This window comes from Danio aesculapii, chromosome 15 (genome assembly GCF_903798145.1).
Source record: "Danio aesculapii chromosome 15, fDanAes4.1, whole genome shotgun sequence".
In the NCBI taxonomy this organism is placed as follows: Eukaryota; Metazoa; Chordata; class Actinopteri; order Cypriniformes; family Danionidae; genus Danio; species Danio aesculapii.
The window spans coordinates 44,923,279-44,950,778 of NC_079449.1; the positions used below are offsets into that span (position 1 = coordinate 44,923,279).

At 37.2% G+C, this 27,500-nt stretch overlaps 1 long non-coding RNA gene across 1 annotated transcript in view; it reads right to left on the minus strand.

The window, feature by feature from the left end:
* Positions 1 to 27,500, minus strand: part of LOC130241755 (uncharacterized) — a 58,875-nt gene that overhangs the window by 5,407 nt on the left and 25,968 nt on the right. The window contains exons 2-3 of the long non-coding RNA XR_008838898.1: positions 12,603 to 12,709; positions 6,816 to 6,926 (exon numbers count right to left, since the gene is read on the minus strand). This is a non-coding gene — a long non-coding RNA (uncharacterized LOC130241755). The remainder of the gene's footprint in view (positions 1 to 6,815; positions 6,927 to 12,602; positions 12,710 to 27,500) is intronic.

Genomic DNA, 27,500 nt, shown 5'->3' on the forward strand with positions numbered 1-27,500 from the left:
TACAGGACCAAGTTTGGGCACCCCTGCATTAGGGTCTGCCTGTAGCATTTATCCAGGCTGTGTTAGACTGGGAAACACACACTGGAGAAATATCTAAATAGGAGAAATAAATGAATGATTTAAGATGATACAGACTAGAAACCATCAGATTATCAGCCAGTGCAGTGAGATAATTACACTTGGTAAGATTCCCTGAAATATGAAAGCTTACCTAGGCTGTTTTTGTCTTGCTTCTACTCCAAATGTTTAAAATTCTTAAATCAAGAAGCTTTTTCTGGACAAACAAAACATCCAGTCTTGTTTGAAGGAATATTATGCCAAAATTAAGTGAGTTTTTCCTTAATACAAGCAAAATCTCACATAATTTTGACTCATAATTTCTGAAAACAAGACAATCTGCTTTACTTGTCTAGAAAAAGCTTCTTGATTTAAGAATTTTTAGACATTTTGACTAAAACCGAGACAAAAACTCTGAGTGAGAAAAGCATTTTTGCATTGTGGTGTTATTAATGATTAATTTTAACACTTTATAATGACTGAACAGTATGAATCATTTATTATTATTATTATTATTACACATTAGCTAAAAGTTAATTCATCATTTGTTCAGCGCTAACTCTACATTAACAGACATTAGTACACTCAAAACATTATAAACATGTGATTTACATCAGGTTAGGGTCTGCCTGTAGCATTTATCCAGGCTGTGTTAGACTGGGAAACACACACTGGAGAAATATCTAAATAGGAGAAATAAATGAATGATTTAAGACGATACAGACTAGAAACCAGTCAGATTATCAGCCAGTGCAGTGAGATAATTACACTTGGTAAGATTCCCTGAAATATGAAAACTTACCTAGGCTGTTTTTGTCTTGTTTCTACTCCAAATGTTTAAAATTCCAAAATCAAGAAGCTTTTTCTGGACAAACAAAACATCCAGTCTTGTTAGAAGAAATATTGTGTATTTATTAAATCATATTGTTTTCAAAACAAGACTGGACAGAAGATACATTGAAAAATGATTACTTGTTGCTTCTCCAAATAGAAAGAACTAGTACTAGTCAGGTAAATTGGTGAAATAATAATGTGATGTGAAACAGGTGATGTCCACAGGTGATTGTAATTATGATTTGGTACAAAAGCAGCATCCAAGAGAGGTCTAACTCTTTAGGAGCAAAGATGGGCCGAGGATCGCCAGTTTACCAACAATGTTTAAAAACAATGTTCCTCAAAGAAAGAGAGGAAGACATTTGGATATTTCACCTTCAACAGTGCAGAACATCATTAAAAGATTCAGGGAATCTGGAGGAATTTCAGTGTGTAAAGGACAAGAGCGCAAGTCTAAGCTGAACAACCGTGATCTCCGATCCCTCACTGCATCAAGAATCCTCATTCATCTATAAGGCATATCACCACATGGGATCAGGACTACTGTGGCAAACCTTTGTCAAGCACATAATATGTAGTTACATCCACAAATGCCAATTAAAACTGTTCTGTGCAATAAGGAAGCCCTATGTTAACAGTGTCTAGAAGTTCCGTTGACTTCTCTGGGCTCGGAGGCGTCTGGGATGGACCATCACACAGTGGAAACATGTACAGTGGTTAAATGAATCAGTATCTCAGGTATTTTTTTTGGTAGAAATGGATGCTGTGTGCTCCAGACCAAAGAGGAAAAGGATCATCCAGACTGTTACCAGCAACAAAAAAATCCAGGGTCTGTCATGGTATGGGGTTGAGTCAGTGCCCTTGGCAAAGGTAACTTACACTTTTGTGATGCACCATTAACGCTGCGAACTACAGAGAGATTTTGGAGCACAATTTGAAGCCTTCTTTTTTAGGGACGCCCGTGCATGCACTGTTTCCCATCTTAAGACTTGTTTGCAGGAAGAATGGGACAAAATTACACCTGAAAAACTTCATCACTTGGCGTCTTCAGTCCCTAAACGTCTTTTAAATGTCACAGAGTAGTAAACGCTTAACTGTTCCAACATTTTTGAAATGTGTCGCAAGAACCAAAATTGGAATACGTGTAAATTTAACAGTAATAATACAATAAATATCACGAGGAACACATTAAATAATGTGTATGTGTGTAATACAAGTCAAAGTAAATTTAGAAATCACTACCTTCTTTTTTTATTTACATTTTCCATACTGTACCACTGATTTGAGGTTGTTCAATTCACTTAAATTTGAACAAACAAATTAACTTGATTCCTCTGTGTGGAACCCAGCACTGTTTATTCAAACTACTTGTTTAAAATGAGCTAAAACAACACAATTATTGAGTTTTTGTCCAACAACTTAATTGTTTTATGTTCAATCCACTTAAATTTGTAAGTTAACTCTTTCATGTTGTCCCAATACAAATCTATTATGAGGAACCCAACATTTTTTTTATACAGTGAAGGAGTTTTTATGGAGTGACTTATACACTGTGTGTGTGTGTATGTGTGTGTGTGTGTGTGTGTGTGTGTGTGTGTGTGTATATGTGTATGTGCATGCGTGTCGCCTTCTGCATCTTATCTTTTTTTTTTTGTAGGCCATTCCACGACACGACAACGAGTCTCCTCTGACTCTTAACGCACCTAGCGAAGCACGGCTAACGAGTTTGAAATTACAGTAGATACAGTAAGAGTCGGTGGCTAAATGATTGAATCATTACTGGTGATCAGGGCTCTCTCTCGCCTCGGGCATATTGCTGCAATAGATCAGCCTGTCGAGCTCATCTGCATCAGTCACACATAACCCAGTTTGCAGACGGAGGGAGACGGAGCGCACTTTCACAGCAAATTCTGTCTGCCAATATTACTGAGGGTGCAGAAGAAGAGCCCTGAGTGGGTTGTCAAGAAACGGAGCCTCTGAAACAGGCAATTTCTTTTTTTTTCCAGGACGGGGAGGGAAATAAGTCTCGGAATAAGAGAATTATTGATTGGAGGCCTTTTGGGAAGCTTAAGTGTAACTCTGGATGCCGGGCCCACGATACGGAGTCTTATTGGATGTCAATTGCGCATAATATTTCCCTTTTAAACGGATTGCAGAAGTTTGCGAGATTGCCTGGCAGTTTTTTTTAAACACACGTTGGATGCATGTTGGTTTTCTGTGCCTTATGAAAGAGGCAGATATTGGAATTTTATACTGGGTACACACTTTAACCAACTCCAATCCATATAATAAACAGCTTTCATTTTCTTTCCCCAAAAAAGATGTAGTGTTATTTAGTATAATTTAAACTCCAAGACAAGATTAATTAGATCAGCTTTTCCTCAAACTTTTTGCCCAAAAAACATTGCAAATAAATGAAAGAAAAACGCCTTTCTTACCTTGAGTTTTGTCTTGTTTCTAGTCCAAATATCCAAAGATTATTAAATCAAGAAGCATTTTTTAGACATGCAAAAAATATAGTTTTCAGAAATAATTGAGTGACTTTTTCTTTAAAACAAGCGAAATAATCTGCCGATAGGGTAATCACAGTCAAGTTTGTTTTCCTTTTTCCTTGCTGGCAGAATATTTAGCTTGTTTTAACCAAGCAGCAACCTCCCGCTCTCCCTCGGGAAGCCAATATGGAAGTAACTGAAACTGCAATTCATCAAAATTCCGCTAGTCCTGGCTCCATAATAGAGCAAATTGTAATTGAGCCCACTGTTAAAATGGCCAACTTTACAGCAGAAAAAAAGGTGTTTACAGCCTGGTACAAAGAACGATTTTGGTTCATATAGCTAATATTACCCTCCATGACAACTGTGAGGGGGGTGAATTTTTTTATAACTCATCCATTTCCTTTATATTAGGTTATATTAAATTTGCATAATTAAGGGCGTGGCCACTTGAGTGACAGCTAGGTCTCGCTGGTCGCCGTCACTTCACCTCAGCTGAATCCGGCAGATTAGCCACTGATCTCGGCATGTTCATCGTATTTTTATTTTGTTTTATGTGGCTTTACACAGTCAGCTGCCTTTTGGACTTATTTCTTACAATAATCAGATGATATGGGATGCTGTGTGCACTTAATTGTGCTCACAAACCATTCACGTGGCCTCGTTTCCTATGTGAGTGAAGTTATATACTTGTATACCATCTCTATAAATGTGTGTTTTATTTAAGATCATTTATCATTAATATTTTTCTTTAGACCCGTAAAGCACTCCAGAATCTGACAGATTGATTAGCTGTAGGCTCTAGAACGGTCATCTGAAGCGTTGTCATACAGTGTTATGCTGCAGTTCATCAATAGTCTTGCATTTATTAACACAGACTATATCTGAAGTGTTTGGAAGTAATTCACGTATTCCTCCTTTAGAAAAACGTCATAAGAGCAATGCTTAGTGGCTCACTGTATTACTACAGTGTTTTTAAAAGTCTAAACACTTTATTGATATAGTGTACAGCCAAGCACATGTGGTCAGAACACAAACGAGTTGCAGGTAATAAAGTATCAAGCGTTTCTCCCAAAGTAAAGTCTGTCTGCCAGGTCTAAGCAAAGTGCCAGCAGGTGTCTGTAGCTCCGCTCACTCTCCACCTCTTTGTCCTTGTTTGGTATCCCGCCGTGGGTGCGATGACGCGCGAACAAAATGGCGACGGTTGGCCGTGCCTATGTGTAGCTTCTTTTGCAGTGTTCAGAAACCTATGGGTGACGTCACGGATACTACGTCCATATATTTTACAGTCTATGATTTTAACCTTCTACCGCATGGTGTTGCCATATGGCAACATGAGACTGATTCCTGTGACGCTCCAGAGACAGACGAGTCTTCGCTGAGGCCAGCTTCCAGCCTCCGCCGCTGAGACTGCAGCTCTGCACAAGACGTTTGGCCAGCGGAGAAATTAAAATGGTCGTGCCCAACTGAGCCTGGTTTCTCTCAAGGTTTTTTTTCTTCACTTCCGCCATTAGTGAAGTTTTTTTTCCCTCTCCGCTGTCGCCACTGGCTTGCATGGTTCGGGATCTGTAGAGCTGCGCATCGTTGGATTTGCCCTTCAATATTTGGACTCTCAGTAGTGATTATTAAACCACACTGAACTGAGCTCAACTGAACTGAACTTAAACACTACAAACTGAACTACACTGTTCCTATTTATTGTGACCTTTCATGTGAAGCTGCTTTGACACAATCTACATTGTATAAGCGCTATACAAATAAAGGTGAATTGAATTGAATTGATATTTATGTTCATTTCCCTGCCACTGTTTCTTTAAGACCAACGTTCACATTTTTTTGTTGAAAAGAGAAGACCTTAGTTTAGCCAATGATGTGCTTTGGTTAAGTCACATGACGTGCAGTGTTTGTCTGTGGCGCCATTTCTGACAGACTGGTGTTTATTGTGAGTACACTGAAAACAATTATTCAAAGATGATTCCTTGGATTTACTCAATTTTTTACGTTAAGTGGTTGTAAACAATTTATTTGGGCTGAATTTAAACAAACAAATTAAGTTGAATATTATTACATTTAATTTGTTTGTTTAAATTCAACACAAATAAACTGTTTGCAACAGTTTTGCATGCAACACTTGCTGAATGCAAATGAAAATGTTAATAACAACAAAGGATCAACTCATGTCAGATCCACAAAATAATCTGAGCCATCGCCTCCAGTAAGTTCTGATGACATATTCACAACTCCAAAAAGTTTTGATCAAGTTAGTATTTTGTAAATCGATCAAATGTAAGTGTTGCCAAATGCCCAGACACAATAGTGGAATGTGTGATATTGCAATAGCTTAGCTAGCTAGCAAGGTCAGCTGTGATCTTCTAAGTTGTAACAATACCAACATGAATGCTACAGTAGTATTATAATGTTGATGAGTCATATGTTAATGATATTCGCATTATGGATAAAATCTAATTGTAATTAGATCTAACTGATTAGATATAAACACAGGAAACAGTGTATTAGTGAGGACCACCATGTTCTATGGTGAGTGAAAGAAGAAAAGGACAGAACTGGCTCTTCCTGCAGATGGAAGTGAGGATGAGATGGGTTTTAGTAGATGCAGACTGGACATTTGATAAGAGCAGTGATGGAGACAGTTCAGGTAAGTTAACTCAGAGGCAGATAAGACTGGCGTAGTATAGTAAAAAATATAAACATTGTTAGCTAGTAGCTGCATTATTCTGATGCATCTGGGTATATTAGACTTGTTATTTATTTGTTATAATATTTACTGGAGTAAATATTTATACCTACTGTATGTTGTATACATGATAATACAATATTATGTTTGTTTTTAATAATATTCAGCAAAAAGAACGCAACAAATGAAATCTGTTGGAGTATCAACTGTTGGAAAGTATGTTGAAGGTGTCATTTATAAGTGATGAAGCGTATAATACTACAACACCAAATTAAATAATTTCAAACAATAAAATTCACTATTGGACTATTGGACGATCCACTATTGGACGTTGTCGCCATATCATAAAGTACCATAAAAAAATCCCCAATTTCAAGTAAAGCCAAGAAAAGAAAACCAGTCTAATATTTGCTTTATGGATCTATCATAATGCGTGCAGTAGAGGATTAATGAAAAACTCATTTAATTTTGACATACAGTATTAGTTCTGAAAACAACATGTTTTACCTGTCTAGAAATCGCTTCCTGATTGAAGAATTTTTAGACATTTGTCTGGAACCCAATATTTTGTTTAACAGTGTAGGCAGATGATAAGGTACATGGTGTGAATTGTTACCTAAAAATAAAGAGCTTTATACTGTTTTTATAAATAAGAATATCCCAACAAACGTGGCTTTGTAAGACTCAAACCGGAGTATGAATATGTGTTGAAGTAGATGCACAGAACACGGCCTTACATTAGGGTGGGTTAGGGTGTCGCTGTCATTGTAAGTGATGGAGGTGGGTAAAACGCTGACTTCATCCTTCACAGTCTCGGCCTCTTTCTTTATTTCAGGACATTCAGTCACCTGTGAACGCACAAATAAACAAAAACAGCCTTTCACAACAACCAGGAGAATTGAGTCCCTGTTTAATCCAAGCATTCATTTCACTCATGATACATTATTTCCACTTATTTTCAATACAACACTTTAATGCTCTGTTTACAAGTGACATTAGTTTAAAAACAGACTTAATATCTCTCATCTTGACCTCTGAGAGGATCATGATTGACAAATGGAACCTTATAGTGTTTGACTTTCTAAAGTTTTTTTGGTTCTCTCAATTAATCTTTGAATAAATAAAAACTCCAGAAAAATCAACCAATCTCATGATAATAACAGAATGACAGAATAAGTATATGTAAGAATCTGCACCACAAAGCTGGTCTTACATGTGCATATTTTCTGCAATACCCAAGAATACATTGAATCTGTAATTTTACTTCATGTTAATAATACACAGATATATTGTAAATTCTCTACTTTAAAAGTATTAAAACTATGTTTTTATTAGTAATGTGCATTGCTAAAACCTTTGAACAGCTTTAAGGGTAATTTTCTCAGTATTTAACACTCTTTCTCTCAGTTTTTCTTTCTTTATTTTTTAATTAACACTCAGATTTCAGATTTTCAAATGTATCCCAAACAAATAGTCCTATTTTAAAATACATTGGGAAAAAATGATTCAGAGATGATTCAAGCTTTCAAGCTATGACCACCAAACTCACACCAGACTCGGATTGCTATATCTCCTCAGACTGATCCGACTTTTCGTTTTCCGAAAAACGTCCCGGGATCGTCGGAAAAATCCAATAGACTTACATTGAATCAAATTTTGTGAGCTCATAACTCTGCGTCAGATTGTCGCACAGACTTCTAGCTGGGCTCATTTAACTCAGACTATCAAACTGCCAATGACTGATCACCTTTAAACTTTCTAGCCACGCCCTAGCAACCACTTTTGGACCCTAGAAACTATCCCATAGACTTCCATTCAAAAGAATGTCATTGACTTAACATTGAATCAAACTCTGTGAGCTCAAAACTCTGCATCAGACTGTCACGCTGACTTCTAACTGGGCTCATTTAACTCAGACTACCAAACTGCCAATCACTGATGAGCTTTTAACTTTTAAAGCTTTTAAAGTTAAGGGGTTGCAAACAATTTAATTGAGCTGAATTAAAACAAACAAATGAAGTTGAACATTACGAAGTTTCATTTGTTTGTTTAAATTCAACCTATATATAATGATTTGCAACAATTTAGCAGAATTTTTTTTCAGTGTATACACCAATAACTTTTTTTCTTTATGCCAAAAATCACAAAGATATTTAGTATATTTCTTTAAATAAATCAAAATTATATATATATTTTTTTATAATTATTTTTTAATGGGTTTTCACCTTTATTAGATAGGACAGTAGAGAGCACCGACAGGAAAGCATGGGGAGCAGAGAGAGGGGAAGGATCGGCAAAGGACCGCGAGGCGGGAATCGAACTCGGGTCGCTGCGAGCAACAGAGTGCATGCGCCGACGCACCAACCACTACACCCCCGGCGCTGACTGAACTTATATTTCTGAATAGCAATATGCATCGCTAAGAACTCTGGACACATTTGAAGCCAATTTTCTTAATATTTCTTAACACTTTTTATTTGTTTTAGTTTATTAACACTCAGATTCCAGATTTTCCAATAGTGGAATCCCAAATAAACATTACCCTCTCTAATTATACTATAAACAAATTGCTTTTGTTTGGTTTTGTTTTATATTTTTTATAATTCCACGACATCAAATTCTTATTTATATTCACTATGTACCTAGTTATTGATTGATTGATGGATTTATTTAATTAGATTTGTTTTTTAATCTATCAAAATCTCTGTTTTGTGTGTGTGTGTGTGTGTGTGTTCTGCAAAATTAAGACATTAAGACAGGTTTTGGAATCAATTTCCATTAATGAGTGGCATTTTTAATGCTTATTAATTGGGCCTGAACCTGTTTGTTTAATAAACGTTCATTCGTTTCGTTTTCACCCATTTAAACTGAATTAGAGTGTAAAGGTGGAAACATGGTAATCCATAGTAAAGTTGAGCCACACACTGAACTGCAATTCTAAGTGTGAACAAATGAGGGCAGTATAATCACAACTTTCTGCTGCTTTCTGGAGGACACATTTGCTGAATCTTGTCCTTCACATCCCACACAGACCTGCCGAATTATTGTCTTTATCTTCAAGGTCATGGTCTGTTAAAGCAACAGTTCACCTAAACATGAAAGTAGATTCTGTCATCATTTACCAAAATCATTTGAGATGCCAGTAAAGCTAAGCACAAGACCCTGCTTTGTTCATTTAATGATATCTGCAGAGTTGAACTATAAAGCTAGAAGCTAAAAGTTTATCACCTGCATGTGTTTTTAAGGCTCTGTAAAAAGTGATTATATGCTTTACTTAAAAAAGTGAGTAAACCCGTTATAACTAGAAACTGTTAAGTGGATTTAACTTTACATTTATAACTATGCACACAGTTCTTTTACTTATAAAGTATAAAGGCAGTGGGTTTACTCACTTTTTTAAAGGGCACCTATGATGAAAATCATCTTCTGTAAGCTGTTTGGACAGAACTGTGTGTAGGTATAGTGTCCGCTAGTGATGCGTGGATGGCGGTTATATCCACGGGCGCTGCAGATAACCGGGTCGGGTAATAAAAAAATACATTATGATTAATTCCGGGTTGGTTGCGGGTGGATGAAGCAGGACATGGCAGTGTACCGGCGAAAAAGCGGAGAGTGGGCTTTGCAGAATGGGAAGATGAGACGCCCAAAATAATGGATGAAGTGCAAGGGTAGCCTACTGTTCAAAGCTTCAGTTAGAGTCATCATCGAACGAAAATCTGCTATCGTTCTGGGAGTAACAAGATCGCATATTTCCACAACTGAAGTGCCTTGCGAGGAGAATCTTGTTCATTCCTACAAGCGGTGGTGAGGTTGGAGGCGAGGCGGAATCGCCCGAATCCAGGCACAATAGATGCTATTCTGTTTTTGCACAGTGCGGAGAATGGCGGCAGAATAGAGAGGTCGGCGTCCAGTTCAGTTTGCTCCGGCCCTGACGGTGACCTATCATGTCTAAAACAAAGATTTAAATGATTAAAGTGACGATCGAGTGCGGGTCGGGTGGGGATACATATATCAGCTAAAAAATATGTGCGGGCGTATGGCAGGTGGATGATTAGTATGAAGTGTCATTTCAGCTGATCTGCGCATATCTAGTGTCCACAGTCGTATTGGAAACACAAGTTCAACTCTCTGTGATCAGCTGCACCTCAACAATTAATTTATAAGTTTTTAAATCAGTGCATATTTGTAATAAAGACAGTAAAATCTCTGTAATTAATAACCGCTATAATCACCACGGCCGCACGGGGTCAGTAAATGCGCATATGTGTGTACTGCAAATGGCATTTGTGTGTGATTCATCGTTTCAGAAAGGCTTGAATAAACCCCACCACAAGTACATCAAATAAACGTACTTGCTATTTTGGACTAATGAGCTGTATTTCAGCTTCATCAGTGTCTGTCTCTATCACTGACGGCTGTTTATTTGACGTAACGCATGATGAGAAGCAGACGCGCACATTGGATTACAAAAACAGCTGTATTCACTGTAAAAAATGCAGGGTTCCACACAATTCATTCATGTTGTCCCAACACTAATAGATTAAGTTAACTTAACACTTTTAACAAATTTATGTGGATTGCACATAAAAAAGTTGCCCCAACGAAATCTCAAGAATTGTATGGTTTCAGCTCATTTTAATTAAGTAGTTTGAACAAGTAGAAAGGCGACGCAGTGGCGCAGTAGGTAGTGCTGTCGCCTCACAGCAAGAAGGTCGCTGGTTCGAGCCTCGGCTGGGTCAGTTGGCGTTTCTGTGGAGTTTGCACGTTCTCCCTGCGTTCGCGTGGGTTTCCTCCGGGTGCTCCGGTTTCCCCCACAGTCCAAAGACATGCGCTATAGGTGAATTGGGTAGGCTATATTGTCCGTAGTGTATGAGTGTGTATGTGTTAAGGGCATCCGCTGCATAAAAACATATGCTGGATAAGTTGGCGGTTCATTCCGCTGTGGCGACCCCAGATTAATAAAGGGACTAAGCCGAAAAGAAAATGAATGAATGAATGAACAAGTAAAACATATATATTTTTGGAGTGTAGTACTCAAACACCAAAATGGGCAGATTCTACATTACATAATAAATAATCTGATGGGTATTTTGAGCTGAAACTTTACAGACACATTCTGCAGACACCAACGGCGTATCTCACATCTTGTAAAAGGGGTAAAACAGGTGCCCTTTAAGTAAAGTCAACGAATCTTTTTTAAAAGCAAAAGGTTTACTCACTTAGTTCAAAGCATTCAGACATAATCAGTTATAATGTTTGTAACTTCAAGATATATTAATTGCATTTGTGTATATGTACAATGAAGACTAAACAGTGCTATTATCATCTGATTATTCAATTTGCTTAGCTGAATATTGCTTTACTCCCAGACAACCACAAAACGTTGTTTATTTCACTTCTATCTTTGCTCTACAGTATTAATACATTATTTAAATGGGTTTATTACATTTTATGCAGATATGCTCCCCTACCACACTGTAAAAATATCCCAAAATTAACAGTTTTCCAGAGTTTAAGCTTCATGTTTTTTTTTTTTTCCTCATTTATTTCTGCTTTTGAACTGCATTAGGGAAATTGATCTTTCTTTCTACAACTTTTAACCTCAAAAAGTTGGAAAAAGTGACTTTTATGAACATGTTTAATAGTTTTCAGTGCTATATTGTCTGTGTTGGTGTTGTATATTACGCTACAAACACCTTGTAATAAGCTTCCAGTACATTTTCTGTTATTTTACAGACTTATTTCTCCGTATAGTTGCTTCTTATACATTATTTTATTATTTCAAATGACTAAAATGTCAATAAAAGTCACTTTGTTAAACTGTAGAGTTCAATTTTGAACATCAAAAGTCGACAGAGCAGAAATAAACATCCGATATTGCAATTCAAAAACGTAAATAAAGAGAAAACACACACTACACGGATATTATATCCATTAACATATTTTTTTTACAGTCCAAACCATCCCAATAAATCTAAAATCATCGTTCATCAGAGCTGTTCGTGAGGTTATACTCAATATAAAATCACAGAAAGATAAAACATAACTATGTCATCTTTCCAATATCGTGCAGCCCTAGTGTGTGTGTGTATGTCATTGTTTATATAAAGAACGCTCTCCATCTACACTTTCATTTGTAGATCGTCCAAAAAACCTTCAAGCGATGTTAAGTGCAAGTCTAGCATTAGCTCAGCGATGCTAGCGTAGCGCAGAAGTCCGCACGCATTCCCCAATTCAGCAGCGGAGAGCCTGCAATCGATCATCTGGACTTATTTCAACTGTCACCTTTTGTCTCAGAGCGCGCAGATCTGCGAGCATTTGTTAGTAATGTAATTGAATGCCGGCGGGTCCAGATTCACTAATGCCAGCCCACCAGGCCTTATGCGGCCCACCCTCGGACAGGTGCCACCGAGAAAACGGAATTTAATGGGAATCATTTCATCTGCGGACAAACGCAACAAAACCCAGCGAGAAGGAAAATCAAATCAAAGGAATATAGAGCCGTGAGAGTGGGAGAGATGTACCTTGCTGGCGTCCCGGGATGATTTGAAAGCCTGAGGAACAAAAGAGTCGCTCTCGATGGCCTCGATATCCTTTATCCTCCTCACCTGCTCGGCGAGAGAAACTTCCTCTGGAGGAGAGAGAAGAAAAATAAATAAGAAATAAATAAAAAACATCAGCAGTGAGTGGACAGACGAGAGGTCAGATGAGCAGGTCAACTGGTCACACACACACACAGTAGACAGGAGAGAATTCTGCTGGCTGATTACTCTTATAGCAAATAACACTGTCCACGCTTTCATGAACAGCAGATTCAATAACTTTTTAAAGCACCATTATTTTTAAATCAAGCATCTTCTCTGTAAAAAATGCCGCACTCAAATCTTTAATGATGTCCTAACACAAGTTAAAGGTGCTGTATGTAAGTTTCTGACTCTTCTAAAGCATAACCATACCATAATATATTTGCAGATATTTAATAAACAAGCCAAGTGAAAAACAGATATTCTGCTTTGAAAATGTGCGCTCCGTGCCAGAACATCTGTTTTTGTTTTGGACATTTACTCCGCCCACTGCCAGTTTAGCCAATTATATTTCAGCACCAGTGTTGCCCTGGTGGAGAACAGCATATTTGATTCATTCAGTCTGGAAGTCTCTTATAAGCATCCGCGACCGAAATGCGACCTGGACAGTAACAGTCTCATTCATAGATTCAGAGTTCCACATGAGGTTATTATATAGCAAATAATATAAATATTACAACCGTAAACATTATTTGAGCAGGTTACATTGTAGCCCTGTGTCCAAATAACACGCTACGTGACGAGATGCAGAGTTATAAGCAATTTGGCTGTTTGCACTAGACGAAACACGACAGAAATGTAAATACAGCCATTCAGAAGCACAGAATAGTGCACTCACTGCACTCCAATGTAATGGCAAGGTTTATAATCTATATTTAATACATATTAACGCTCTTTAACATTATTAAATGTAGATCACAGTCCTAAAGTTCAAAACGGTTTATTTTATTTACCAGATCTGCTGCATAAACACTGAATAAAGCACATGAAGTGTACCTGAGGTGATCATTAGCTATGTTTCCATCCAAAAATGCGAATGAACTTTATGCGCAAAACTGGATTATCGCATTAAAGACGTGCGAATAAAGCAGCGTTTCCATCCAACGAGTCAAAGCGAACAAAATCGTCACTTCCTGATTATCTGGCGCCAAATATCAACAGTAAAAACTGAATTTACTGCGGTAGGTGAAGCTGCGTCAATCTTTTCTTCATCTAATAAATGACTTGCGCCTCAGAAGACAACACACGCAGTGAACGCACGGTGGTGTTTGAAGGTGTGAGACGTGGAGCGCAGACGCTCTTGATTCTGGAGGTCATTATTAATGTAATAACACTAATACTTAAACGGTAAGGCTTTTACAATGAGCAAAACAACAGTTCAGATGGTTTACAGTGTGCTCAGCCTGCTGGTTTGTCCATTTACGCACTTTTTCATCATCACATGATCTCTTATAACAAAATCACATGACCTTTTTAATGCGCACACTGAAATTTGTGCGGTAAGAGTGTTACCATCATAGTTTATGCGCATCTGTTCTTATCGACTAAAAAGTGTATCCTACTCAGTTATGCGCATAAGTTTTTTATGCGCATCCTGGCGTTTCCATCAACTGTTTTTATTATGCGCATATGCAAAATGCGCATAAAAATGGGTGGATGGAAACATAGCTAATGTCAGTTTTCTGTTGTTCACCTGAGAGAAATAGAAGCTGTTTCTAAAATATACATTTCAGGTGTTGGTTAGGTCAAAAACTCCTTTTAATATGGAGAATATTCCCTCTATCACGTGCCGTTGCTTTTATTTAGAACACAACTTAAATCAGCCTTTGGGCTCGATAGTTAGACTCGCTCCTGTTGATGTCGTCAATCTGGCAACCTAAGCTGGCGTGTTTTGAACCAGACGTGCAATACCTAGTTCAACCACTGGCAGTCAAACTTACATACTGCACCCAAACATAATCATTTTTACAAATTTAAAGGGCACATATTTTACCTCTTTTTTATGATTTAATATTAATATTTTGGCTCTTCTGAGTGTGCCAGTTTAGGTTCAGTTTAAAACACAATTCAGATTTTTTTATTATAATGTGTTAAATAGTGTCATGTTGGGGGTGTGTCCACAGTTCGCTGATTTAGGGGTGTGTTGCTTCACATGTAAATTAGTTTCGGCTTCCTGCCAACGTAACAAGGGGGCGGGGCCATGAGCTCACCCGCTCTTCGTTTGCAACAGTCTGACAGGCAGACGGAGAAGGAGTGAGAGGATCACCATTCAGTCGTACATGTACGACTCTGACACAGACCAAGTAGAGAGTACAAAATCATTTGTGTCTTTGTACAGTTTTACAGCCAACTGTGTGCTAGTTTCAAGTGCCGAGCTTGTACACAGAAACTAATAACCACGCACACTGAATTAACTTTGACTGAGGCACCGGATGCGCCGCTCGAAGCCGCGACACGGCACACCAGACACTCTCTGTGGCGCACCAGAGACATGAAGTGTCCCGAATCGTCGCGCCACGCATTTTTGAATTCTAAACATAGGTTTCTGCAGCGGTCCGCGGCGCCCAGCCGTCGACTTGAGTGTACCCTGATAGAAACCTATGTTTATAATTCTAAAACGCATGCTAGTTAAGATCACAGGGAGCTTCTGGGATCGCGAGAAATGCAAACGGCTGAAGTATAAGGTAGACTCAATGAGAAGTACACATGTTTGCAAACCTACCTAAAGATACAACCAATAATTCCGATTAGAGCGATAATGTGGAGAATATTGATCTTGTGTTGAGCCCAATGAGCCTTGCATCTAAAAATAGAGCTAGGGTGTTCCTTTAGTGATATCGCTTCGACTCACGCTGAAAATGGCGGACGTGAATCAACAAACTGAGGATATGATGACGCGCCTGTCAATCAATATTGGTGGGCGGGGGGACCGCTCTCCTATGTAAAGTTGCGGTCGGTTTGAAAACCGCTCCAATTGGTCCACCGTTTTTATGATGTTAAATTGAAAAAAAAGCACTGGGTGTGCTTATATCACCCCAATATGACGCTCTATACACCATACATGCACATATGGCTGTCCAAACAGCTTGAAAAGTAGATTTTTTACCATAGGTGCCCTTTAAGTGGATTGAACATTAAAAAAATGAAGTTGTAGAAAAAAAAAAACTTTAAGAATTGGGTTGATTCAACTCATTTTAAATAAGTAGTTTGAACAAGCTTTGTAATGTATACTCCAGCACATGTAAAGCCAAGAAAGTCCTTACTCAACTTAATAATTGACTTACACTTAATATTTAAAAATGTCAGAGAAATTGAATTGATTGTTTTAAACAGTCATGATCAAATAACTTTAATAAAAATGGTTGAATTCACTACTGGGGATATTCTGAATTATTGATCAAATGTGCATTATTTGTCGGTGTTACAGTACGATTTAAACGTAAGATTTTTCATGTTTTTGACAACTGAGTACAATCAGAACAAACCATAAACATTTTATTAAGGGAAAATAATTCAGGAGGGCTAATAATTCTGCCTTCAACTGTATATTAAGATTTACCATCAGCTAAACTTACATACGTGTGTATTCTGTACAGTGTGTGTGCTTTTGCGCGTGTCCTTGTGCGCTTACAGTGATTACTCATCATGTCTGTATGTATGTTCCTTGAATAGATCTTCATTAGAAAGAGTGTTTTGGCTTTCTCTGTAGACATATTTCAACAGTTTGCAGAAGAATGACAGCGCTATAGTGTTTAGGTTGTGCTCAGAAGACTCAGAAGTGTGTGTGTGTGTGTTTGTGTGTGTGAATGTTTCTGCTAACTGAGAGAAAAAGCAGAGCAAATATTCATGTATTCATTAAACGAGCAGAGCGAGGAGATGTGTTGTGACAGTCGCTCCATGGCAGTTAATGGATTAAATTAATTCCTCTCATTAGCACAGAGGGTGTGTGTGTGTGTGTGTGTGTGTAAGAGCATTCCTCCTACCTAATAATGTTTGTTTATGAGCATTTTCATGCATATGTGAAGAGAGATGAAATTATGAGTGAATCTGAGCATTGGTAGCACGGTCTGATTTATGTTTAAGGATGTCTTAATTTAGCGACATCACACGAACAAGAGCTCTGAACATCAGCACAGACGATCACAGCTTATCTACACACTGACTGAATCATTTAGTTCGAGATGGAGATTCATCTATGTGCACTGTAAAAAACAATTAGTTGATTTTAATTTGAAAATGTGAGTAAACCTTTCGCTTTTATAACGATTACTGTACATTTTTTACAGTGCAGATATCCTGCCTCTGATTGGCTGTTGTCATTTTCCTCTCTCGTCTCGACTCCGCCCATTAGTGTTTATTTTCAGCTCTGGGTTAACCTTTGAGCTGCTCCAGCCAACAGCAGACCACAACTACTGAGGAGGCGGGGCTAAAGATAGTAAGGCCCCATCTGATTGGTCAAATTTAGAAAAACAGCCATTGCGTGAAATGTAATTTATCACATACTATACGTTTTGCAGACGTGTGATAAATTACATTTTATACATAGATTACATGTACCATTATCACGATAATGATACTTTCGCGATATACTGTTTAAATGGAGTTTACTGGTGGGTTTTACAAGAGTGCATGTGTTTTCTAGCATGATAACACACACAATTTGTCTTCCGAAAAAAACAAACAACAAAAAACAAACACTTTTTTATAAATGGAGGGACAATTTCCTTAAGGATTCTACAGCCTTTAAGATGATGACAGTCCACCGACTCTTAACTACACACTTATTACTCCCCTATACAGTGTGTGTGTGTGTGTGTGCAGGTTTAACTATAGAAAGGCCCCATCTGATTGGTCAAATTTAGAATGTAATGTAATTTATCACACATGTCTGCGATACGTAGATTACATATGCTATTATCACGATAACGATACTTTTGCGATACATTGTGCAGGCCTAATTGATTTATCAACTTTGAATACTTTTTAAAGACCCCAAAAAGTTTACTGATGGGTTTTACAGGAATGCATGCGCTTCCATACATGATTACACATGTCTTCTCCAAAAAAAAAACTTCTTTCTAAATGGAGGCACAATTACTTTGAGGATTCTACAGCCTGTCCTTAAGGTTACACACTTATTACTCGCCCTTTACAGTATATGTGTGTGTGTGTGTGTGTGTGTGTGTGTGTGTAGGTCTAACGACAGTAAGGCCCAATCTGATTGATCAGAATTAGAAAAATAAACATTGCTTAAAGTGTAATCTCACATGTTTGCGATACATAGATTACTATTATCACGATACCGATACTTTTAAGATATATTGTGCAGGCCTAAGTGATTTATCAACTTTTAATAGAGAGTTTACTGATGGGTTTTACAGGAATGCATGCGTTTCTGTACATGATTACACACAATTTGCTTTTAAAACACACACACTTACACACACACAAACAAACAAACAACAAAAAACAAACACTTTTTTTATCAATGGAGGGACAATTTCCTTGAGGATTCTACAGCCTGTCTTTAAGATGATGACAGTCCACTGACTCTTAATTACACACGTATTACTCCCCTATACAGTGTGTGTGTGTGTGTGTGTGTGTGTGTGTGTGTGTGTGTGTGTGTGTGTGTGTGTGTGTGTGTGCAGGTTTAAATATAGTAAGGCCCCATCTGATTGGTCAAATTTAGAATGTAATGTATTTTATCACACATGTCTGCGATACGTAGATTACATATGCTATTATCACGATAACAATACTTTTGCGATATATTGTGCAGGCCTAATTGATTTATCAACTTTGAATACTTTTTAAAGACCCCACAAAGTTTACTGATGGGTTTTACAGGAATGCATGCGCTTCCATACATGATTACACATGTCTTCTCCAAAAAAAAAAACTTCTTTCTAAATGGAGGCACAATTACTTTGAGGATTCTACAGCCTGTCCTTAAGGTTACACACTTATTACTCGCCCTTTAAAGTGTGTGTGTGTGTGTGTGTAGGTCTAACGACAGTAAGGCCCAATCTGATTGGTCAGAATTAGAAAAATAAACATTGCTTAAAGTGTAATCTCACATGTCTGCGATACATAGATTACTATTATCACGATACCGATACTTTTAAGATATATTGTGCAGGCCTAAGTGATTTATCAACTTTTAATAGAGAGTTTACTGATGGGTTTTACAGGAATGCATGCTTTTCTGTACATGATTACACACAATTTGCTTTTAAAACACATACACACACAAACAAACAACAAAAACAAACACTTTTTTATAAATGGAGGCACAATTTCCGTGAGGATTCTACAGCCTGTCCTTAAGATGACGACTCAATCACACACTTATTACTCCTCCTGTACAGTATATGTCTGTGCGTGTGTGTGGAAAGTCTTAATGACTGATACACAGACACAAACACACACACAAGCCCACCCAGATATATCAGTGACAACCTATCCTTGGCCCGGAATTCCATTAATGCCTCATACTTTTTGACAAACACATTATTGGTAGATAAAATGACTTCCATATGCTGTTTGTCAGATGTCAGTGAGGAAAGATATGTATTTCATAGGAAAATCAAAAATAATGGACTATGAGAGAGGGGCCGGGAGCGAGCGGAGAGCGGAAAATCGATAGCGCTGTCCGAGAGACGTCTCTGCCAGACACCATCAGCACAAGGCCAGGTCAAAGTGGACATTTAATATTGACACATTATCCACAAAATTAATTTAGAGAGCATTGTCGCCGCATTACACCAGACCTTATAGAAGACTTAACCACACAGGGAGAGAGAGAGAGAGAGAGAGAGAGAGAGAGAGAGAGACAGAGAGAGAGAGAGAGAGATTTATCCTAAAATGTTGATTGTTAAATGTACAGTTTAATCTGATCTATTATTATTTGTATTGATACATATGAATAATATATGAGGGCAACGCAGTGGCGCAGTAGGTAGTGCTGTCGCCTCACAGCAAGAAGGTCGCTGGTTCGAGCCTCGGCTGGTTCAGTTGGCTTTTCTGTGTGAGGTTTGCATGTTCTCCCTGCGTTCGCGTGGGTTTCCTCCGGGTGCTCCGGTTTCCCCCAAAGACATGTGGTACAGGTGAATTGGGTAGGCTAAATTGTCCGTAGTGTATGTGTGTGTGAATAGGTGTGTATGTGTTTCCCAGTGATGGGTTGCAGCTGGAATGGCATCTGCTGCATAAAACAAATGCTGGATGAGTTGGCGGTTCATTCCGCTGTGGCGACCCCAGATTAATAAAGGGACTAAGCCGAAAAGAAAATGAATGAATGAATGAATAATATGACATAATGAATAATAATACGATATATTGAATATGATATATTATTTATATTTTTATTTAATTACTATATGTATATATCTTTTTTCCTTTATTATTATTATTATTATTATTTATTTATTTATTTATTAAAAAAAATAATAATTTTACTAGAGAGAACTGAGTTGAATCATTGTTAAATATCTTGTTTATTATAATTTATTATAATTGTTTTATTATAAATGTGTCAGTATATTTTTGTTTAATAATGTTCTGTTTAATTTAATCATAACAAATGCTTTGGCAATACATCCGTAACATCAGTCATGCCAATGAAGCAAGTTTGTCTGATGACTTTTTATATGATTATTTTAAAGTAATACTTCTAAACTAAGTGTATTTATATATTTGGATGTGATGTTACATTCAATGTGATGAATAAATTGTTTAAAGGGCACCTGTTTTACCCCTTTTTCAAGATTTAGAAGAAGTCTTTTGTGTCTCCAGAATGTGTCTGTAAAGTTTCCCTTTATTGATCAGGGGTTGCCACAGCGCAATGAACCACCAACTAATCCAGAAATTGTTATTACGCAGTGGACGCCCTTCCAGCTGCAACCCAGTACTGGGAAACATCCATAAACCCTCACATGCACACACACACACACACACACACACTATGGCCAATTTAGTTCATCAATTCCCCTATAGCGCATGTGTTTGGACTGTGGGGGAAACCGGAGCACGCGGAGGAAACCCACACCAACATGTGGAGAACATGCAAACTTCACACAGAAATGCCAACTGACCCAGCTAACCACCGTGCCACCGTGTTGACCATAATATAATGTATGATAAATAATATACAGAGATAAATGTGTAAAAGAACAGAAAATGTACTGACAGTTTATTACAAGGCTTTGGTAGCATAATATGCAACACCAACACAGACAATTTAGCGCTGCAAACTATTAAACATGAGAAGAAAAGTCATTTTTTGAAACTTTCCAAGGTTAAAAAAGCTGAATTCATTTTTAAATATTAAATTTAAAATAAACATGAATCAAAACTGCTATTTTACAGACTTTTTACAGTGGAGAATATTAAACAAATGTACTGATTCATTATTTTTTTGATTGTATGAGGAGATTGTATCAATTTCTCTACATCCTAGTGTGTTAAAATCCTCTAACTGCTCATCTTCAGGGCTGCTTGACTGTGTGCGTGTGTCAGGAGAAAGGCACAAGAGGGCGCTGTTCAACAACAAGCGCAGCACCACCTTCATCCAGCGATGGAAAGGGAAAACTGATTAATTCCCATAATTGAATGCTTTACTTCCATGAGCAAAATGACAACAGCTCTCATCACTGATGGAATAATTAAAGCAGGATCTGCCCATTATCAGGTGCTCGCTCTCAAACGGGCCGCAGAACTCAAAGGTGCTTTTGAATGTCATGAGCAAGCAAAACAAGACCTAATGATGCCATTGCACTGATGGAAAGTGAACAGTCCATCGACACCAGTGTAGGTATGTATATATATATATATATATATATATATATATATATATATATATATATATATATATATAGTATCAGTAAGTGCATTGAACATAAAACAATTAAGTTGTCCCCACAAGCAACTCTAGAATTGTGTTGCTTCGTCTCATATTAAATAAGTAGCTTGGTATAGTAGTTTTTGAGTGTATACTTAATACTGTGACTTAATTGTTTGTGGATTGAACATAACAGAATTCAGTTGTCTCCCAACATCTTAAGAATTGTGTTGTTTCAGCTCAATTTAAATAAGTAGTATAACTGTATATACTGTATATACACTCAATAAATAATGTTTGCTGTTTGTTCAAACGACTTATTTAAAATGAGCTGAAACAACACTAATTTTTTTTTGGTACAACTCAATTGTTTTACGTTCAATCCACTTAAATTTGTTAAACTAAAAAGTAATTTATTTTTTTGTAGTAAAATACTTGGAAAACCCGAGGACCCCTGGCATGCACTAACACAGCTGTGTTTATGTGTTTGAAATAATTGTCAGACATATTTATGCGTTCATTAGAAATAATTCTTGATGTGTTTGTTAGAAATACTGAATGCTTTAGTAATAATGTGTTCATTATGATAATAAATTGGTATTAATCTTTTTGACTCCAAAACCTCCATCGTTCATTCAATGAAAAGTCATTTGGAACTTACTTTTTTGCTCACAATTCCTACACGATCAAATATTTTACAGCTTAATAGCACTTGATTCTGTCTAAATATGACAAAATAAGTGTTTTAAATGATTTCAAATGCAGCTATGATTGAATTGTATTGATAAGAACTGATATATCTACAAAGATGAGATTAAATAAATGAATTAAGTTGCAGACGCTCTGATTTACATGGACAGTGTTGAATAAGTTACTATGATTACAATTGTATTTAAATTACTTTTTAATTACTATTGTCTGAAAAGTTACTTATAAAGTAATTACTTAATTTATTCATAAATTATTTACTAAAATTGACAATGATAAAAGACATTAAAGACACGTTGACAGTAGAGAAGAAACTCTTTAAATTGGAGTCAAACAGCATCTTAAATTGTAAACAATATATGTGGTGAAACTACAGAAATATTTCAATTAACGTCACCATATTTCAAACATATTATACAATGGCATGAACTTCCAATACAATGGATTGTGTCTGGCGCATGTGCAGTTATCAGACAAACAAAATCTTCTTTAGTTGAGTTAATATACACCCCCCCTCCCCCCCAAAAAAACACACAGTTACTCTGCTTGTCAAAAAGATCGCTGGTTTGAGTTCCGGCTGGGCCAGCCATAGTGTATGAGTGTGTGTGTGTGATTCTGAGTGTGTATGGGTGTTTCCCAGTACTGGGTTGCGACTGGAAGGCCATCCGTTGCATAAAACATATGTCGGAATAGTTTGGTGGCTCGTTCTACTATGGCGAAATCATTGAAGCTAAAGGAAAATGAATGAATGAATGAATGAATGAATGAGTTGCTCTGCATGTCTGAATTTATACCGTATACTGTCATGAACTAATTCCTCAATATGTGTTGCTTGTTGAGCACATGCAATTGTCTTAATAAATGATGAAAACAAAATATATTACTCTGCTTCTCACGATTAATATAGACAAATGTTGAATTTGTGTCCAGGATTTAAGGCCAGTATTTTAACTGCAACCTAAAATGACACCAACATTAAAAGTAACCCCTTACTTTACATTGTCAGTGGTAAAGCTTTCATTTCCCCCTATTTCCTTATTCATTTTCTTTCTTTTTTAAATAATGTTACATTTTTTTCCCTCCTTCCTCAATGTTTTACTTTGAGTGAACTGCTTTCCCTGGTATTTCTTATGTCAAATGAAAGTTTAATTTAATTTAATTTAATTTAATTTAATTTAATGCATTTTATTTTTATGCAAATATATACACAAATTACATGATACAATTCAAGTACAAACAACGACAAAAAAGTTCCTAAAATTAAATAAATAAATAAATAAATAGGGTGGCACGGTGGCTCAGTAGTTAGCACTGTCGCCTCACAGCATGAAGGTCGCTGGTTCGAGTCCCAGCTGAGCCAGTTGTTCTGTGTGGAGTTTGCATGTTCACCCCGTGTTGGCGTGGGTTTCCTCCGGGTGCTCCGGTTTCCCCCACAGTCCAAACTCATGCGCTATTGGGGAATTGAATAAACTAAATCGGCTGTAGTGTATGAGTGTTTCCCAGTGCTGGGTTGCATCTGGAAGGGCTTGATAAGTTGGCGGTTCATTCTGCTGTGCTGACCCCTGATAAATGAGGGACTAAGCTGAAGAAAAATGAATGAAATAAACAAATCAACAAACATAAGGCAATCACCAACAGACAGATGTGTGTGTGTGTAAGATGTATGGGTCAAAATATACAGACAAATGAACATAAAAACAACAGTAAACAACAACAGTATGTAGCTGTATACATAAACACAGTAATAGTATCAATAATAAATAAAGCAGTGGTTTAATTACAATTTAATCGCAGTCTTTGTAACTAATTACAGCCAACAGAGGACCCAGAAATCGAGAAAAAGTTGAATCGAGTGTTAAACACACATTAACACTTATCTCTATGGTAAGCCAGAATCCTAACCCCCCTTCCTCCTCCTCCTCTCGAGCATTAGCCTAAGATATGTAATTCAATACTCAATTTAGCCCCGTCTCGGTGGATAGATTTATTTATTTATTTTTGGCACGGCTAATTGATAGAAATTAAGCCATTAATCAAGCCACTAGCCATCATTCAGGCCAAAGAAGATGAATACAAACTTTCATAATAACCACCTTCCCCATTTTAGACCTCATTAGCATTAATTTTTAATGCAATTATGCTATTCTTTTACGCTGAGCTCATAAATTACAACTCTTTTGTTGCCGGCTGGCCTTGTAAAAGCCGGGCTAATGCTTTGTAGTCTGATCTTTAAGGCAATTACTGGCTTCTTCAGTCTTTTATCTCTCTGCATTTCCAATAACCTTCCATCTAATGATTTATCTGGGCAAACCCCTGACACGCATCCGACTCGCCGCTCTTCCATTAACACTGTCTTTATTTATCGAGGAAGATCTGGTGTCCAAATAAAGATCCTCTCCCGACCGGCGCTGCTCGACTCTGTGTGAGTGCTGTGGCTGTAATTTGACTGAAAATCTGCTTTCTTTGTGATTTACATCTGACTGTATAATGCAGGTTTCATCAAGTCAAGCTGAAGACCTTTTTAAGACTATTATGAATGAAACGTTAGACTCGCACAGGGAGAAATGCTTTCATTGGTTGGGCAAGTAGCAAAGATTTTTCCTTGCCCCATTTAAAAATAAAATCTAATTAGTTATTAAAGGTGATCGTCTTCAGAAACATGTTTGGTTGTGCTGGGTGAAAGTCTCTTCACATTCCAATAGTAATGAATAAAGTAAATGATCTAAATGTGTTTATATGTATTTTTATATTCTGGGTGAGGCAGAAGACTGAAAAATGTTCATCCAAATGTTCATATAATTTGCCAGGCTGATAATTCCAACGCAATCTCACGGCAATTCGTAACTTTTTGACTTAGTGGCTAATTCGTATGAATTCGTACGATCTAATTCGTACAATTTGGTACGATTTGCTCATCCGCCAATGACGGTTGGGTTTAGGGGTGGGGTTAGGTGCCACGCCTCCTTTATAAAATCGTACAATTTCATACGACGGAACTTGTACGAATTCATTTGAATTAGCCACTAAACTGACAAAACGTAAAATACTTACGTTTTCTCGTGAGATCAGGCTGGATAATTTTCATAATCCTGATAAGTAGCCCAAACTGTCTGTCAACAAATGTAGATTTGTAAATCTGTGCACGGCTGTTCACGCAGACAGATCCGCCGTTTGCGTGTGCACATGAGAGAGAGAATGACAGCGGTGAAAACAAAAAATGCTGAATCAAAACTTGTTAAAATCCTGAATCAATATTGGAGTTAGTTTTGTATGATGGAGGAAGGACGACACCATGGCTGAAGTATTTCTGCTAGACAGGTAATGCTCTGTTTTAAACTATTTCAGTCACGCAGAGCTGATGTAGATTGTGTTATGAATGGGTTATATGCACAGAAGTGTTGTTCACCATCTGAAATCTCCCGGCGATAGATTGATGTGACTATTTTCAGTTTCATAAGGATCGATAATGTCGATTTTATTTAGTTTAACAACAGAACATCAGTAAATATAGCGCTATTCCGCCTAGCCTGCTTTACTGAGCTGAAGTTGCTTTTATATTCACATTGCTTCATTTTTGATCAGTGACAGCCTGTGACGCGCTCTCTATATTGTTTACCGCTACTTTGAATACTCGCTCTGAAATAGCATGTCAGTATGGTTTAGTAATAAGTGTAAGTCCTGCACCCCGCTGGCCAACCACTAAGCATACAGTCGTCTAATGGACAAAGCGTGTGAGACCAGCGATCTTTGCATGCGTGAAATATTGCACACAATGACACGTTTTGTTTGCTACACAACTGAAAACCTGCTAGATATACCACAGTTTTTTATTGGGTATTGCAGTATTATAAAGTACCGTAAAGTTTTCTAACAGGCGAATAACATGATCTAGTGGGTTGTCTACTGTCATCTTCAATTTGCTCATTTGTGATATCAGGAGGCGTGGCTTTGCACGGCAGGGGAGTGACTGTGTTTTTAAAAGCTATTATGCTAATGCTTAGCATTTCGGTAGATCACCTACTGCACCTTTAAGGTAACCCTTTAGTATAAGTCTCAATTCATGCTATTAACTACTGGCTTATTGCCTGCCTATTTTTAAGACATGAACTGTTAATTAGTCATTATAAAGTACAATCTTATTCTGCATCCCTAGGCCTACCCAATACCCAAACCTAAACCCAACTACACAATTAAAAACAGATTTTTGCTGCTTGTTTGAATTACTTATTTAAAATGAGCTGAAATAGCACAGTTCTTGATTGTTTTGGGACAACTTAATTGTTTTATGTTTAACAATAGACTTTTGCGTGGGAAGTGATGTACGCATGTTTCCGCTACTGTTTTGTGCATTTGCCACATTTATAAATGAGACCCCTGGTCAGAGTTCTAACCATGTAGCTATACTGTATACAAATGGAAAACTTTTTTTTTTACAAATGTTATTGGTAGGAAGACAATAAAACCATGTTGGTAAATAGAGTTAATACATAAAACGTTTGTTAAAACCTTTATTGAGATGGATTGTTGGTGATTTGGTAGGTGTTGGCCAGATTTGGTAGGTTTACATGGACAAAAGAAAATTAAGACCCGTTTCATATATATTTAAGACCTACAGAACAATATTTTATGAAATTACAGACTTTAAAGGCCTAAAACTTTGTTTTTGAAAATTAAGACATTTTAAGAGCCTGCAGACACCCTGTGTATGTGCTCGCGTGTTTACAAAATAAGTGTAGATGAAAGGTCATTGATGTAGCTTAATTACAGGCACGTCATGACAAGTGTGACCAAATGCGACAATTAATTCTTTTTTAAATACAGCACGTCAGTGAGACCCTCAAGGTTCCCTAAGGTCATTTTTTTGGGCAAAATCATTTTAATTTGATTTTTAAAAAATAGTTTCCTTAATCTGAACAGTTCAAGACTTGGCTACGTTTTATAAGTTTGCCATGTTACATGCACAATTTAAATAGTACTATATTCAACTATTTTTTTAGAAAATAAAAATCCTAATTTATCCTTCTGTAATTTTCCCTTCCGTCCTTTTTTCCAAAAAATGGGCACATACTGTACTATACATGTACTGTAGGAAATGAATGGGGAATACAAACATCCAAAGCAAAGGAGTAAATCCGACACAATCAATCATATACAGTACATAAATGAAGGTCTGACCCTATACAGCGTGCTCAATGAGTCAAACACACACAAAAACATACACAAAACACACTGTCACCAGTTTTAGCTTTTGGTTGATCTGAACTGACTGCAGTGATATTACTGCTGAAGTC